The 15417-nt window shown below is 30.5% G+C and overlaps 1 long non-coding RNA gene across 1 annotated transcript in view; it reads right to left on the bottom strand.

The window, feature by feature from the left end:
• LOC106681115 (uncharacterized) overlaps nucleotides 1-15417 on the bottom strand; it is a 123595-nt gene that overhangs the window by 51536 nt on the left and 56642 nt on the right. Inside the window, exon 3 of the long non-coding RNA XR_010842663.1 lies at nucleotides 12075-12114. This is a non-coding gene — a long non-coding RNA (uncharacterized lncRNA). The remainder of the gene's footprint in view (nucleotides 1-12074; nucleotides 12115-15417) is intronic.

The raw sequence follows: 15417 nt of genomic DNA, 5'->3' as shown, positions 1-15417 counted from the left end.
TTATTATCATTCAAATCTCCCTTATTGCCAACCGAGTGGTTCCGATTTGTACCAGAAGGTCCTGTGCGTCGACTACTTAAGGATGTTTGCCACGGTCCAATGGTTCGTTAAAAAGCTACGTGTGAGGAGCCCTATCCAATATGCTAATTAGCTTATTTGTCCACTTTTTTAATATATTTTTTATTTAATAGCTTAATCAATGAATGAAAATTTCATCACGTACATCTTATGATGCTTTAGTTGTCAAAACTTATGGAATGAAATTTGGTCCAAAATAAGGATTAAAGCTGAATAACTTTGCGAAATCTTTCCCTGAGATATGACTAGAGATAATAAAAATACCTGCATGTACTCAGTATAAAATAGAATAATAATAATTTTATTACTCTCTTATGTTTCTTTTAGGTAAGAATATAATATTATAATACAATAATAATAATAATTATAATAATAAGAATATAAAAAATATAATACTACAAACTTATTTTTTTACTTATTGTAATTTTATTTTAGAGTGCTTATATTTAGAGTACTTACTTTTATCTTGGATGTTTCGAGGATTCTGCGTTCCCCTCTTCAACATCTATAATGTAATAAGCTTTCTTTTGTCTGTTTATGTCTTGAAATTTACAACAGTACGAAAATACATCTAGTAAATGTGATGTTTTGATTACAAAGGTATTATGCGCACATTACATGTAGAGAAACTACCCATTTGTAGCACTCTAATAACATTTCTACATTAGAAGGGTCTCAAAACCTTCTCCTTTAGGAACCTCGGAGGATTGTCAGGAATTGGAAGAGAAAGCAAGGTTTGAAACTTGTAGGTTTGGATGGCTAGGGAGTTTGTAATGGAAGGATTGATATCTGGTTCGGGCTTGATCGGTTAGATATGGAACATTGAGGTTTTAATGGATGATTTTATTGTGACAAAGTAAGGAGCATTGAGAATTTTACGAAGGATTTTGGATTGTAAGGATTGGATGCGAAAGAAATTCGAAGGTTTAGTTGAGCCCTAAAGCTCAACTCCGTCTGCTAAGATAGGCTTTATTATAGTTTTGCAGGCCAGTCTTTTGTAATGGATTGGAAGTTCACACCGTTTGTCTAGTAAGTGCTGTATTAGACGGGATCGACTTGCAGTTTCCTGTCTTTTCAGTCTTGTGTAAGGATTCCAAGTTAGTAGTGTGCCAAGATGTAGTCCAAGGTATCTTTATCCTATTTAAGTCATAGAACTTATGAAAAACTATTTAACTCATAGAAATCTTAATTTCTAATAAAGTCCACGTTCCGGCCAATTCGGCCATCCTCAAAGACAATTTTAAATATAAATATTACAATCACATCAGTTTTAAATACTTTGTGCAGGCTATTCTGCTATTCTATATTCTATAGTCGTGTAGACCAGTCTCTTGTAATGGATTGGAAGTTTAGACCGTTTGTCTAGTAAGTGCTGTATTAGATGGAATCGACTTGCAGTTTCCTTTTTAATCTCTGTCTTTTTAATTCTGTGTAAGGATTCCAACTTAGTGCAAGGTAGTAAATTTGTTCGACAGGTGTAAAAGGAATATTAAATACTGTAGAGCATTCGGTTGGTTTACGACGAGGGATATAAGTGGTTTGATGCAATTTGTTGGGATTTATTTTAAGCCTCCAATTTCGGCACCATTCTTGGAGGGTTATATGGGATTGGAAAGTTTGGGATGAATTTAAAGGGTTATTACTAACTGCGAGCACACTAGTGTCTGCGGCATACGTGGTGTAGATAGTGTTAGGATAGGTTGGAAGGTCAGCTGTACTGAACGTGTAATGAATGGGACCGAGGTACTACTTTGACGAACACCAGGAGTCTTAGGGAAATGGGATAAATGGGAACCATTATGGTTTACTTTGAATAATATATCAGTGTCAAAGTAACGGATAATGAGAAAGTATGTAGGGGGTAGGAATATATGGAGTTTGTTAAACAAATAAAATGAGACGACGTCCACCATACGATGACATTCAGCAATGTGGAGTAGAATGTTCGAAATCCAAACTGGTGATCTAGGATTGTATGATTAGAATCAAGGTGGGTTATTTAAAATTACATTTTTCGAAGATTTGGCCCTTAATAGGCAATAGAGAGATAAGATGGTGGGAGGATGGGTATTCTGGCGGCTTTTGGGGTTTGGTTATCCAATTGTCTATAGATAATTTCCAAGGGTCAGGAAAATAAGAGGAATGGAGTAGAGCCTTATATATGTAGATGAGGAATGGCTTTTCGAGTAAAAAGTGTTAGAATGTGGGATGTTATTAGGTCGTATCCAGGAGCTTTGCGGGAACTAATCTCTGAATGATGCTGGATATTTCTGAAGGATGAAATGTTTTAGGTGGGAGGATCATTTGGAGTGGTATATTAAGTTTTCCTTCAATACGTTCAAGGTAAATTAGATTAAGGATAGCTGGATGCGAAATAAAAGTTTTAGAAAGGCTTAAAAGCTTACCTTTATATATAATATAATAATAAGCTTTTAACTTTTTCTTTAATGGGCTTTTCTAAAATTTTACATAATCAAATAATTGTATAGAAATAATTCAAACCGTTGTCAAACAAAAAAATCTATAGGTTTTTATAAATGTTAAAAAACTTATTAACTTGTTTGAATTCGTTCTATTTAATAATTAGAAATACATTCAATTGACTATGTAGAATTATAGCAAAGTTTATTTTTAAAAATATATTAAATTATCATTGCTGAACAGGGATAGGCAGTATCCCCGAAACGTTTAATATACAAATTAGTTAATTAAGAACTATTACGACTAAATTTATTAATAATTATAAGTTATGAAACAATTTAATGAAATTCTAATAAACTCTATTATCAAGAATTTCATTTAAAAATAAAAAATAATTTTTTAGCGTAAGCATAAGAAAAAATAGTATTAAAAATATATATGATGCTCATAAAGAATTTATGATCACAATTCGATTAGACGAGTAATATTTGGGTTATAAAAAAAGTAATTTGTTAAGTGTAGCCTATAATGGTAAAACTTGTTCAGATTATTGAATTTTTATTTTTTCATCACTATGCTTCACTCTTTTCGAATTTTATGTGGTATTCGAAAATAGTTACACGATTTAAAAATAACCCCATAAATAATGAATAAAATGTCAATCAATTGTAAAAATCAATCTATCTGTGTTACATCTAAAAATATAGTTCACGTTATTTATTGCTTTCTCCTTGTTTTAATATAATTTAAAAAATATTTATTTTCCAGAATTACTGGTTTATAAAATTAAGATTTTTTCCTATAAATTAGGATGTTTGAATCTCTCGTTTTGACAAAGATTTCTTTTTTCTATTCTATTACATTTTGTTCTACTTCGATAAGCTTTAGCATTTTAAAAATGACCTAGACTTCTTTTTAATGTCCTAACTTTGGTTCTAATAATAAACACGACTCACATTCCTTGACCAAAATCAGTAGAATATTTTGGTTTAACTGCAGACAAATCTCTCACATTCACAAAATACTAATAAAGAAGCAGATAAAGGGAAAACAAATAATGTTCCTCATTTTTAATGAAAAATTCAAATTAATCTTCCAAAATAGAATAATTTTGTATTATTCATTTATTCGACCTTTGTTCACTTATTTCTAACACGTTTGAAGCTCAACACGTCTTATCAATTAAAAAATACTGAAATGAATTCTAAATTTTTCCTAGAGAATATTCAACAATCCCCCGTCACACAAAAATTACCAACACTACCAAAGCTTGCATTTCCCCACAGTACACCAACTATATTTAACTGCTACCTATTTCTGTAAAACATTTTACATAAATCCAATAACAAGATATTTAAGCGTTTGAAGAAAAAAACAAACTTTTTTTTGAAACAAGCAATTTTCATGTTTTCATCTATTTATTTAATAAATTTTAATAGTATTTATATAATATTTTCTTTCTTTAATTGTTTGTAATAAATTAATAAAAAAGAAGAAAAATAATAACCTTATGTTTTAGAAAAGTCATAAATCAAATACAATTTTATTTATATTTCATCCAATATTGTTTGATTTTGAGGATATTTATCCGCAATTATATAGTAATGAAATAATCTCGTAATTTAAAAATAAATCTTTGTCATATTATAGTATTCAAATATCAAAGAAGCATTGTGTTATTTTCAAAAATAAACAGTAAAATATTTGATATTGTCTGTTAGAATAATAAATTTTTGTTCGTATTGATAATGTTAGTTAATTTGAAGATGAGAAGTATAAGCTGTTCGCCGAATGAACAGCTTCAAAACAGTACGTGAAATATTTTTTAAATTATTTGAAGCCTACTTGTAACGAAATAGAACGTAATTCTTTCGAGTTTCGTTATAGCTAGCTAGAGGACTGGAGGCAGCTGAGCCGGACCTGCCCGCAGACGGGGACACCCCCCAGGCATTGCCCGAGGGCACACTCGACCACCCTGTGATTACCTATCCATCCGGTGCCCCCTGCCCCTCTTTATACTCTCTTCTGCCTCTAGTACAAATCCAATCTAGCCTGCCTTATGGTGTGGTGCCTATAATCGCATTCTATGCAGCTTCATCGATCTGCGATGGGCGCTGTCATTCATAGAAGTATCATCAAGGAATACGATATTGGTTAGATTATCAGCATTTAATTAACATTATTCCCAATAACTAAATAAATTCTAATACTTAATTATTTATGAAAAGGAACGTATTTGAAACTCCACAATATCATAGAATAAGTTAAATATGGTGCATTGCATATTTGTATTTAGAAGTCAATTGACATCCTTTGTTTCTAGTTCCTTTGATCCTACCTCGGACCATCATAATACTCCGGTCAATAAAAGATATAAAACTTCTGAAGTACCGCTAACGCAGGTGCTTGCAGATCAGAATACGCCCTCCCAGAAGACGCCGACAGACGAGATAAGACAAGAGCTTTCCCGACAAAGAGAGCCAAGACAATGGGAACAGGTGTGCTGGGCGACGGTGACGGATAGCGGAGGATCCTCTAGCTTCGGCGGCATATGGCCTTGCTTTGTCACCGGTAACTATCTGGAGCGAATTGGCTGCTCCGACTACTTAGAGAACTAAAAGGATTCCGATCGCTGGACGAGAAGACAGAAAACATTAACCAATACTAATTAAGGTTTCTAAATATATTTATCTCTTTATATGTAAATAATAAAACAATCAATAAGTAGCACAATACTCTGGAGTTTGCCGTCCCTTTGGTTAGTGGCTAGAAGAGTGAGCAGTTTGTCCAGACCGATGGACGAAATGGATAAAATTATTATTCTTAGGGTTAAAATTGGGTATTGCAGTCAAGTATTCGAAAATTTAGTCCCCGATCACGCATGCTCAAGAGAAATAAGATATGATATAATTAAACTTGAATCTAGGGTACTAGGTGTTCCAGAATATAATTACTTTTTATTTCATTGCATTTTACAACAAGAAACGATCAGTTTCGACGCAATCCTCCCACCTGCCATTCAGTTCACCCCTTGCTCGTTTACCCTTCGAATTAGTGTTTGTTAACTTTAACTTCAAAATCCTACCCAATGCGCCGTAATGCTATCATATGAATTAAATTTTCCAATAGTTGTAAAGTACCAGATGTAAAGCGTTATGTAGCCTTCTCAATTCCCAGGTTAACTTATTCCTCTTCGATCGGAATATTTTATTTTCAAAAAAAGTAAAGCTGGTGTTTCTACTATTGCTATTTTAAGATGCCACGTTTCACATCAGTATAATGCAGTAGGAAGGATAATAGTTATGTAAATCCTAACTTTAACGATTTTAATATATCTTTATATTCTTTCGCTGTTCCTTTTTATACAGTTGATGTATATCCTGAATTCTAAAACCTGTATACCTGCTCAAATGTGTTTCCTATGTCTATAAAACTGAAATTATTATCTTTTCTACTGATAGCCGAATTTCATTTCATTTTTATTTATTCTGAGACTATTTTCATTCCTAGCTTTCACCAAAATATTTCTATAATAAATTTATTTTAATTTTATATCAATTAAAAATAATAAGAAATTCCTGATGTTTAATGATAAATATAGCTGATGGTGGAGAAGACGCTCCCAGCTGCCGTTAGAGAAGCACAAGAGATCCTCCAGCCTCCAAGTGTCGCCAGAAGCGCTGACTTGGTAGGCACTTGGAGGGCAATGAGGCGAAGGGTGCGAACTCAGGGGGGATTGGAGCGGGTGCCTCTGGGGCTGCCTCAGTCAAATATAACGGCCTGTGTTGACTGATCTGATTTATCTACTGCCCAATGAATTATAGTTAGGGTCCTTTTATAAACATTGACAATAAATGCACTCGTTTTTCTTACAATACATCACAAGCCAAATTTGGGAACCTCGATGATAATCTGATTATACAGAAAAATATTTAAACCATTGCTTCGTCAATTAAAATAATTAGGTGAATAGAATGGTTTTTTTAAAAATTTTTTGTTCATATAATTGGTATTAATAAAAATTTGGTATAATGCAACCTGCCACACTGAAAGGTAATGAGGTAATTAGGGTTCAACATAATAAATCATTCCATTTATACATTAAAAAAAACAAAAAAAAAACGAAAATTATTATGATGAAAAAATATACGCACACTTCGAATAATCGTAAATAGATAAATAATAAATTGTATTATACATTTCTTCTGTGGAGATTTCGACTGTTCAGTGTTTATAAGTTTGAATCTTGACTAAATCGGATTTAGTGATAAATTTTGATGATAATTTTGCAATAAAAATAAAAATGAATGAATCATTGGAACGGTATTAATAGAAACGGACTATAGAATCAATGCAGTTTGTCCATTATTTGACCATCTCAATGACACAAATTTCAGCTTGATCGGATCGATCTATCGGTAGTGTGGTAGAATGTGATTATAAGATCACTATTTACAACAGTGAAACTGAATAAATGTTGGGCAAAGAATGAATTTGTGAATAGTGCCAACACTGTGAATGAATTCAATATCATAGGTTGGGTTGATAAACGAGAGAATCAGAGCTGACAGACTCAACTGCACTGTATCCAGAGAGGAAAGGGTTGCCCCGGAGATCCCCTAATACCGGGATTAAGACGGGCCGAATATAATCATTGACGCCTCCGGAGTTGGGGTGGATCTAACGAGGATATAATCCACGGGGCGAGGAGGTGGAAGAATGGCGAGCGAACAGGGAAGCTGTCAGCCTTAACGACTTTTTGATACTGACTGACTGTCGGGGCGTTCAATAAAAACCAACAATGCCCGCACGCTCCCCGCCTAATTACCCCGCTATCGATATCGATACATAGGCACAAAGTCGATAGGACAACAGTCCGGTCAGGCGGTCTTATATTGTGTTTGACTGAAGTCAACAATGCGACATGGGCCCTGGACCATTATTGCCTGTACCTCGTGTTAACCCAGCCAGTGAGCACTAGATGAAACAGATTCATTAAACCTTGCATAATCCAACATACACTAAACACTGCAATAAATTTTTAAAAGCCTTATTAAATATGAACTTAGTTGTTATTGCTTAAATTTCCGATGTTAAAGTATAGAAGAGCAAATGCAGATTTCTGAATATTGGTCAATAAAGAGTTAATAATGTAGCAGAATAACTCTTTTATTTTATTTCGAAATTTTATTTCCAATTTATGCATATACTATGAGAACCATATGAAGCGGTATGTATACGATAGTAAATATAAAAATAAATATGATAATTTTTTTTTTAGAAAATCAAAAATCTCTTTATTTTCTGTAATATTTAGATGATTTTCAGTTTTGAAGTGTATTTGCAACGTTGATACGGTTTTTAAAATTACTGTGATAGTATATAACCAGTTAGTGTTAGTGTGTGTGATAATGTCATAAATATTGTGTGGCTCCATGAGGCATTAAGTTGATGAATAGTACTTCCCTTCGATCCCGCAACTGAGTAGTCATGACTTTACGAGCAGACGGGATTTTATCACTTTTAGCTCCTGTAGGTACTCTGAAATACTTAAACACCCAGATGAGCAATCAGGAGTCATAAATCTTGAATAAAGTTTTCTTTATGGCGATTCGGCTCTGAAGATGTAATGGAATATGAAGTTCTACGCTTTCTCGAAAATCTGGCAAGGAATAGGTATGACATAGTCAACCAAGAGCTATCAAAGCTTTTTCAAAAATATGTTTAATGTTTAAAATCAGACAAATATCCGATCTTTAAAATGATGTTAATGTTATTGACAATAATGGTAATTTTATGGAAAAAGGAGATCTTACTTTTAATAACTAGGAGATCTTACTGTTAATAATTATACCTAAATTACATGTGACTGATGTGATAAAAAAATAAATCAAGTTAAAAAAAAAATTTAATGAGTTAATTTCACAACTATTCAACTGAAATTTTCAGTATTATTGAAAAAACTGCTGAGTACTTACGTCATTCTAGCTTCCTCACTTTTTTATTACTTGATAAGCCGTAGTACCCAGAAAGTAATTTTTTTTACGCGAATGTAGTTAACAGAAGTTAATTTAATTAATACTATACTTATTTTATATTGATCCCAACTTTCCTCTAAATTTGGGCAACATCAGAAGAGGCGTTTTTGAAATATACGTGCGAAATACGTGTACGCATGCGCAGGTGAAATTAGTCAATATACCAAACCGCACAATCCCTGAATATTTCATCAATGTCGGATTAAAAGTTCAAGGAATAATTCCCGAACACTTATTCACTACAGATAGACACGGAACCAAATTTATTATTTAATGACAAGTACACAAAAATAAGCGTTGATAAATAATTTTATTTAATGAATGTAGTTATTTTGTATATCCAAATAACATTTAGTATGATACGTGACTATTTGATAGTTGATATGTTGTTGCCATTGGGTATTAAGAGTTAGATATTTATATCATGTTGAAGTATATGTTAAATCGATGTTCAATTACAGGTGTCATTCAAGTTCTGAGTACTGGTTAAGAAACAAGATGGCCGAGGCTCGAATTTAGAGAGTATTGAAAAGTTGTGTGATAAGTAATCATTTAATTAAATAAAAGTAGACATTCGGTAGAGAGAAAAAAGTTAAATTAAAGTGTGGATTTATGCCTTATCACCCAAAATTTGTACACATCAGTTCCACCAGAATTGCCAGGCATTATCTGAAGGATAAGCGCTTGTATGGTTGAATAAGCAGCAAATATCAACTACTCAACTGAAGCCGCAACAAAGCAACCCTTTGAGATGAAGAGAATATTAGCGTGTTGTGGTACACCGTGGAGGGTAAACGAGGCCGGTGTAGACCCCACATACACTCTGTTCTCCATCTGGCTCCCTCTACATCACTGTGTGGTCTGGTTCTGTCTGTATGCAGCTTATTGCCCTGTGTTTAGTGGGGAGGGTCTACCGCACTTTTAGGGAAACAGGAAAGGGTGCCTATATCGAAGGTCTTTTTTAAATTAACTGTAGAAGAAAGAATAATATGGTCTTTTCGTCGTTTGATTCCTTTGAAATGATTTTTACTAATTTACAAAAGTGGATTCCCACAGATCAAGCGGTCATATTGGACCGACTAAACAATCACCGCGACAAGCCCTTCACAATAAGCATTGAATGAGATACAATAAAATATTTTCCTTTAAAGAATTTTCCTATATTCATCTTGACTAGCCCTTTATTATCATCATTCAGTCCAGATATACAATAATTATTAAATAAAATATAATTAGATAAACTAATCAACATTTTTGTGTTATTGTGTTGTACGGTCTATATCGATAATTTCTTGAAGGATTTCCATTCCATATAAATTTAATCCACAACATTTTTCTCTATCACTACTAGTCATAGATAGATTTTCAGGTCTAAGTAAATAAACTAAAATTTCTATATTAATTTGTTTCACCTTCTGACCTTAAGATTTTACAATTTATTTAAAACTGCCTTAAGGACAACGGTTAAAACAATTTGATTTGCGACAATATAGAAGCAAAGAGGATGGCATAGTAGAACTGCTGTTTTACTTGTTTATGTTTTGACAGAATAAAGGTATACAACATTTTCTATATCAATGGCTTACTTCACAATAGTGCTAGTAATGCTACATGGAAACTAACATTACGAAAAATCCAGTTAAAAAGTTTTCTGTTTTAAGAAAATTAATTGAAAAATTTTAAATTAATTAAAATTTGAGAACCTCTCCTTTGAAGTAAACCATCGATGTGACTCATAAAAAAACAACAGCCAATAAAAATTTTGGTTGGTTCCCTTGTGCTTTGCGTATTCAATTATGCTAAACTAAAATTTTACCTCAAATAAAGTATCAATATATTTTTTAAACATCATTTCCGCTCTTTAATCTTCCGCTCCATCAACCTTAGTGTAATGAGAATAGTATATTATTAATTTAAAAAATGCCATACATTTTAAATGATCATATAACATGCTGATTAAATGATTTTTTTTTTTTGGAATGAAGTTTTATGATATAGAATATTAACAATCCCTCCAATTGGTAAAGTAATTAATTTATAATTATTTTAAGAAATTGTTTCTAAAAATTAAAATATTTATTTAATAAATCATTTCAAATTATTTGTAGATAACATTTTTCTATGTAATAAAAAATAAGGAACTGTGTGAAAATATTTGTTGTAATTTATTACTCAATATAAATATGATATTCACAAAAGCTCTGAATCATATAATGTACTTTGTAAAAGTTGTGAATGGAATAAATTTATTTTAAAACATTAATTTCAAGTCATAGGAGAGAACACCCAACAATAGATGGTTACGTTTAAGTGGAAGTTATTGAATAGAAAACAAATTAAAAAAAAATCTTTTGTTTCTAAATGTAATTAATAGTCATACCAACATCATTCTTCAAGAAACATAAACTATTACATGAATAGGCGTTAGGCCTAGCTAGCCCTAAGGCAACATCCTGACTCGCTAGAACTGGACCACACTCACTGGACACTGGACAAATTGATGACATTCGCTCCAGAAGGACTCCTATTAGCCGTATCCTTGCCTCCGGGTATGGTCGTAAAGAATTATCTCCTGCGTACCTTATAGAGCCAGAGGCAGGCAGATATTAATCGCAGCCTGTGGACGGAGAGGTAATAGCCATCCTAGGCAAGAAGTGGTCAGCTCGATATAGGAAGAGGTCGCACTGTCGGAGGTATTGCGACAAAGGCAGAATTATTGACCTCACCAGCTGCCCTCAAAAACAGGTGTAAGCCTTTATAGTTAATCATTTATCAAAAGTTGTAATTTATAGAATCAAATACTCTTGTTTTTCTTCCTTTGTAGTGTTTACATGATCTACATACAACTTTTTCACTATCTACTTAAAATCTTGACATTGAATAAATACAAAATGCAAATTGGTGTTTCCTTTACTATTAAATAGAAAAGGGGGAAGGGTTAATAAATAAAACGGAATGATATTCAAATAAAAACTTAATTAAGAATTATATTATGTTATTTAAGTTAAGGTAACGAACAAATATGATTTTAAAAAAAAATGTTTTTCCCTTCTTTGATCTGCAATATTATGTAGAAACGTAAAATTATTTTCACACAAAAACTTTATTAATTTAATGACATAATTCATTCAATAAAATGTCACTAAGCTTATTTATTTAAAAGAGAAATAAATAATATGAGTTTTAAAAATATACATATACTTTTCTTGAATAGTGGCATATCTGACAAAAAAAAATTTTTTTTATATAATTCAAAATTGGATATATTCTAAAGATAATACAAATATTAGAGTTGCTACAAATTAAAGTAGTCTAAGGTACCATCTATGGAATATCTCAAACACAAAAAACTCTATTTTTCAGATGTACCAAGATTTATGCAAAAGCAGCGACATAGTTGGTTTCACGTTAAATATTTTAATGTGATGTGAATATTATGATTATAATATATTTTCTAGTGAATTTTAAAATTAAATTAATGTTCAAGTTTGGTTTTACATCTTATTATTATATCAAGAAAGTAAAATATGTACTCACCAGGCATCAATTATTGTGTGGTGCTGATGTAAGGCATGCCCTAAAAAACAAAACATTCTCAGTAAAGTTATTTAAAATTTTAAAACAACACTTATATTTAAATTAATTATAAATATTTGTATTATATGAAGACTGTTTAATAATTAACTATATTTTCCATGACGATGATGAGACAATAAAATTGGTATTTGAGGGAACAGAAATGCGTTATTTGTCTATTCTACCCAAATGCATTCATTATACACAGCGTACCTATCAATACATAACTGGACAAATATAAACTACATATATTAACATAATACAAAAAGCATTTTTTTTTCTACCTTTTACTTTACTAAATACAATATATTTTTTCTGTTTGACAATTTTATTTTATTTTTTCCCCCTATATATTTGTTTTCCTCATTATTTTTCTTGCACAAAGCTATATTACAATATATTTATTTGTTCATTCAATATGCTCTTCTTTTTGTTTCACTCTCTCATATTGTCATGATGTCTCACCAGATCAGTTAAAAAAAAACAACGAATAAATAAATAAAAAAACTAATACATAAATTTAAAAAACATAAAAATGAGTTAAAATAAATGAATACATAAGTTAAATACGAATAGATAAGTTAAAAATCCAAAGGTTTACTATCTCAAATATAACATCAAACAGATAAAAAAATGAAATAAAAAAATAATGCAACAGATTTATAAATTTATAACAGTAAAAATAAATAAGAGATTAATGACGTTGATGACCTAGGATGTTTTACGTCATTAAACAAAACCAAACAAACTGTTTAACAATATATTAATGATAATTACTATTATCTGGAAAATATTAAGACAACTAATTGAATTAGATTGATAAGAAATTTTTCTGTATTCTATCCCATTTGCAATCGATTCCGTTCGATTGCAGGTTTCCGGTATCCCTGTTGTTTTTTTTTTAGAGTACTCCTAATAAAATAACTTCATTGAAACTAGTTCTTGCACATATCTTCTGGTTTTTCTTCAAGTTTCTACTGCATATTAATAGGTTATTAACCAGAAATCTGTTATTTTCTTTTAATATTATCATTTGTGAAAAAAAAAAAAATGTTTAATATGGGTTCGAGTGGTAAAGATGGGGCTAAGTGTAAAATCCTGAAGACGGAGCATAACTTGGAAACGTCAAAGTGTCGAATGTATTTTGATTTGAATTTAAAAAATACTAAACTTACAATTTTCACAAGAATTTAATTGAGTAATCTTTAAAACAAATAATACATTGCTATAAAAAAGCATTAGTTACTAAAATTGTTAGAGTTGACGTAAAAAAGTTATCTTGACCTTAGTGTTCAGTTTTTGAGTTGTGACCAATTCCGTCTTCACCCCTTGAATCCAGAACAGCTATTTTCAAAAAAAAAATTCAAAAGGATTTAAGTGAATTATTTGGATGGCTTCATCCTATTAAAATTTCCTTACATAATGTGACCTTTAACATATTTTTAAAAGTCAAATCCTGTATATTTTATTCACGCTTGAAAGTTTAATATCCACGCATCTTTCAAGTACCCGGAGAAAGGCGCAGAGCTACCGTCTTACACTCGCATGAATAGCGATAGTATATATTTGTTTGTAATGGTTATTACACGACCAATTAGCGACGGTACGGAATAAATAGTGGAGTTATTAATTCAGGATGAACGTTCTTTAAGTTTTTTATGGATTTCGACATCCTTGCTTCTTGAAAATTATTACATTGTGAAGATGCGGGCCACTGGGAATAAAATATAATTTAACATTTGCTGTCCTCTTAGAGAAAGGATGACTCCTGAAGATGAAGCTTAATACTCCGCTTTTATATATGATTTTTTTTTAAGCCTACATAAATATAAAATTATATTAATAATTATAGTTTTTCGAACATAACATTGATATTTAAAATTGAACAGTAAATATATGTAAAAGAGTTATCGATGATTAAATTGATTTGAAGGTGAAATTTGAGGCATTTCAGTATGCACCTATAATACCAATTAGAAAGTAGGATAGATGCATACTGACTTAGTGATTTCCTTGAGATTATGTATATATATATTCTCAATACATTTGAAACTTTTCATTTATACAAACGAAACACTTTTGTTTTCCTTTTTATATACCAAACTATTTCAAAAACCTTAATGTATTTCTAGAATAGTATATTATACCATGTCAGTAATCAAATGACTTAGTGATGACTGGTATTTCTTAACACATAAATTTTAAAAACTGAACATTTTCGAAAAAATAAATAATCATTAGAATTGAACTGTTTAATTGCTGAGAAATCTAGTAGGTTCAATATTCTAAGAAAAAATAACACATTAATTTTGAATGACAAGATCCTTTTTTACGTAATGAAATAGTATAAAAATTATAATATCAAGATAAATATCTTTTGATCTTTATCTCTCAACTTTGTTTATTTTTCTCCTATTATCAATAAACACAAAAAACATCAATAAAATATTTATATGATTAACTTACAATTCACTTATCTCATAACACTATATCTCTACTATTAAACCTTACAATTGATTTGTCTAAGTTATTTAAAAATTCTCTTCCTACTGCAGGGTAATGCCCAAGTCAATTATTATATATATATTTATCAATTAATATCCCACATTTTCTCTTAATAATTTCCTAAAAACAGTTATCTACTTACAAATATATATTTGTTATTGTATCAATTTAAATTTTTAACCATTTTTTATGTACACAATACACACTATTACGTTATCAAATCAATATTTATCAAATTATATTTAAACCTACCTTCACTAGTTTAGGACATCATTAATTATCATAATCATTAATTCGTGTCCACTTAGTTAATAATCTTATATTTTTTATGTCAACAATAACATAATTTAAAAACTTATTATTATCCATATACATATACATTATATAGAAAAAATATTCAACCAACAATCATCTTATTTCTAACATTTTTGATTTTTATTTATTCAACTTTTTATGATTTTATCGACATTTTTGTTTACTATTTGAAACTTTTTATTCATTTCTATTATTTTCCAATTTACTACATATTAATTTTATAAATTTTAGGTGTCTCCTCGATTGAGGCCTAGGGACCGAAACGTCAGCAAAAAATAATCCAAATTAAGAAATAATGATCAAAAGATATTTGTTTTTTAAAATTTAAATTACCTACTTCAAACGAAAAATAAATATAGAACAAATTAATAAATATGTTTTAATGTGAACATCAAATGAATTTGCCATTTATTTCGAGAATTAAATAAAATAAATAATTTATTAGCATTCAACCTTTGTTGAAAACTTATTACTTAAGTGTATG

This window comes from Halyomorpha halys, unplaced genomic scaffold (genome assembly GCF_000696795.3).
Source record: "Halyomorpha halys isolate HHAL.00 unplaced genomic scaffold, Hhal_1.1 Scaffold310.1, whole genome shotgun sequence".
NCBI lineage: Eukaryota > Metazoa > Arthropoda > Insecta > Hemiptera > Pentatomidae > Halyomorpha > Halyomorpha halys.
This window is presented reverse-complemented; position numbering and strand designations above follow the sequence as displayed.